Source organism: Sinocyclocheilus grahami, unplaced genomic scaffold (genome assembly GCF_001515645.1).
Source record: "Sinocyclocheilus grahami isolate Dianchi unplaced genomic scaffold, SAMN03320097.WGS_v1.1 scaffold72.1, whole genome shotgun sequence".
Classification (NCBI taxonomy): Eukaryota; Metazoa; Chordata; class Actinopteri; order Cypriniformes; family Cyprinidae; genus Sinocyclocheilus; species Sinocyclocheilus grahami.
This window is the reverse complement of record NW_015505251.1, coordinates 309,888-312,395: the sequence shown is the minus strand read 5'-3', so window position 1 is coordinate 312,395 and position 2,508 is coordinate 309,888.

Genomic DNA, 2,508 nt, shown 5'->3' with positions numbered 1-2,508 from the left:
TGCATGTTTTTGTTTTAAGAAGAGTAGTTCCAATTTTCCCCAGGCTGCTGGCAGAGACGTCCACGGAATGTTTTCGCAGTAACACTGAGAAGAATGAGAGGTATATTTGTATCCTCCCTTTGTGCAGTTAATTTCCATGAGGTCATGGCCTCCCCCCTTCACAGCTGTTAGCAGAGCACTTCAACCTGATATAAACAAGCTCAGAAGAGCGTCTGAATCAAAGTCCAGAACTCCCAAATACTTTTATCATTACCATTCACAACACTATTTATTGGTCTTAATGGCAGGGCTTTGAGTGAGCTGGTTTAACAGGCACATAAAACGTCAAAACAGTGTCTAAAGGTCCCGATTCTGCTACATACATCAATTCTAAAAGCAATCTGAATGGCAGACTAGATTTATTTGCAAAAACGTGTTTTAAGGACAATTTTTTATGAATTTGTTTCATCACAATAGTGCAAAGTGGCATAAACTATGTATGTGATGATATTAGTAACTGAGTGCAAGTTACTTTTCTAAATCGCTCAAATGAATAATGACTACCATTAAATTATGTATCTATTATGGGGTTCCATTTGTGTCAAAAATGATTTACTTGTTCAGGTAAATCAGTATATGTAGGCATGTATGTTGTCTGTTGACGTCGTCTTAATCTGTCGTCCTGCCTGCTTTTTCTCTGTCATTTAATTACTGTCGTCCTTATTGTCGTCTTGTTCTGTCGTCCTAACCGTCGTCTTGTTCTGTCGTCCCAACTGTCATCTTGTTCTGTCGTCCTAACCGTCGTCTTGTTCTGTCGTCCCAACTGTCATCTTGTTCTGTCGTCCTAACCGTCGTCTTGTTCTGTCGTCCCAACTGTCATCTTGTTCTGTCGTCCTAACCGTCGTCTTGTTCTGTCGTCCCAACTGTCATCTTGTTCTGTCGTCCTAACCGTCGTCTTGTTCTGTCGTCCCAACTGTCATCTTGTTCTGTCGTCCTAACCGTCGTCTTGTTCTGTCGTCCCAACTGTCATCTTGTTCTGTCGTCCTAACCGTCGTCTTGTTCTGTCGTCCCAACTGTCATCTTGTTCTGTCGTCCTAACCGTCGTCTTGTTCTGTCGTCCCAACTGTCATCTTGTTCTGTCGTCCTAACCGTCGTCTTGTTCTGTCGTCCCAACTGTCATCTTGTTCTGTCGTCCTAACCGTCGTCTTGTTCTGTCGTCCCAACTGTCATCTTGTTCTGTCGTCCTAACCGTCGTCTTGTTCTGTCGTCCCAACTGTCATCTTGTTCTGTCGTCCTTACTGTCGTCCTGTTCTGTCGTCCTAACTGTCGTCTTGTTCTGTCGTCCCAACTGTCATCTTGTTCTGTCGTCCTTACTGTCGTCTTTACTGTCAACCTAACTGTCATCTTATTCTTTCCTCTTTACCACGTCTTGTTCTGTCGGTTAGTTTCACATTTCATATTCGACTAGGCTGCTTTAGGGACCGTCTGCAAATTTACCTCACAGTACAAAACGAAGTATAATTATTAATTAAAATTAATGTTTAGAAAAATTAAAAAAACTACTGTAATTCACCAAAAAAGGCTTTTTCATGTTCCAAAGGTTGTAGTATGTTCCTAGATACTGACATGCGATATTTTGGCATTATCTCTCTTCATATAGGCCTATGTACAGTACACAATTATTTTCATAAAAATTACTGTACGCAGTTTTTTTGTATGTTGTAGTACATTTGCAGTAACAAGACTGATTATGATTTGTGAAATTTTGCTCATACCTCCTTTACTGTATGTACAGTACCCAAATACATATATTTTTTAATTACTGTAATTTATCAAAAGGGTTTGTTTATGTTACAAAGGTTGTAGTACACTCTTAGTTACAAGACTGACTTACTACAGGTGAGATTTTGCCAATACCTCCCTTACTGTACATACAGTACACAAATATTCTTAGAAAAAAAAACTACTGTAATTGACCAAAAGGGTTTGTTAATGTTCTAATGCTTGTAATACAGTCCTAGTTACAAGACTGACTTACTACAGGTGAGATTTTGCCAATACCTCCCTTACTGTACATACAGTACACAAATATTCTTAGAAAAAAAAACTACTGTAATTGACCAAAAGGGTTTGTTAATGTTCTAATGCTTGTAATACAGTCCTAGTTACAAGACTGACTTACTACAGGTGAGATTTTGCCAATACCTCCCTTACTGTACATACAGTACACAAATATTCTTAGAAAAAAAAACTACTGTAATTGACCAAAAGGGTTTGTTAATGTTCTAATGCTTGTAATACAGTCCTAGTTACAAGACTGACTTACTACAGGTGAGAGTTTGCCAATATCTCCCTTACTGTATGTACAGTACACAAATAGTTTTTTTAAAAACCTGCAGTTATTCACCAAGAGGGTTTTATCATGTTCCAAAGGTTGTCTTATATCTAGTGAGTTTTGCCCACGAGTAATTTACCAATAGGTTTTTTTGTTTTGTTTCATGTTCCAAAGGTTGTACTACAGTATTTTTT